We start from the raw sequence: 749 nt of genomic DNA, 5'->3' as shown, positions 1-749 counted from the left end.
TATATATATATATATATATATATATATATATATATATATATATACGTTTTATTTTTTATTACCGTATGTTTCTGATAAGTTACATTATTGTTTCGGCTACCATGTATATATGTGTGTGTGTGTGTGTGTGTGTGTGTGTGTGTGTGTGTGTGTGTGTGTGTGTGTAACGTTACCGTAACAAACAAACAGAGGAAATACATAAAATCTTGGTCGACACTTTTTTATTATTAACAAAAGCATTTACTACAGTTACTCTTTCTTCTTAAAAAGTCGATGCCATATGTCTATCTAACCTGTGCGCGTTACTCTTTCTTCCGACCAGACCTGGCAACAGCCGGCCTATTCTCGCCTTCACTTTACACGTATGTCCCCTTCGACGTCGATTTTTTTTTCTTTCCGACACCGTGGTGTCCTTTTTATTCTTATAATGGTCGCTCGTGTGCCCTTCCTAATTTGCATACGCGTTCAAACGCTGCTCTATCTGCTAATACAGTGGCTTGCGTTTCATTCTTCTCTGCTGTTGATATTTATCCACGCGTCCATAATTTCTCTGTTATATATATATATGTATATGTATATATGGATTCGCTCTGTTTCACACTAACACACACACACACACACATATATATGCATTCACTTTATATATATATATATATATATATATATATATATATATATATATATATACATATGGATTCACTCTTATGTATTACAATTGACCTCTTAATAGCAATGACCTTCGTGTTCGT

The sequence above is a fragment of the Euprymna scolopes genome, chromosome 26 (assembly GCF_053919585.1).
Source record: "Euprymna scolopes isolate OS-2025 chromosome 26, ASM5391958v1, whole genome shotgun sequence".
NCBI classification, from domain to species: domain Eukaryota; kingdom Metazoa; phylum Mollusca; class Cephalopoda; order Sepiida; family Sepiolidae; genus Euprymna; species Euprymna scolopes.
The sequence above is the reverse complement of the archived record's forward strand: the minus strand, read 5'-3'. Positions refer to the sequence as shown.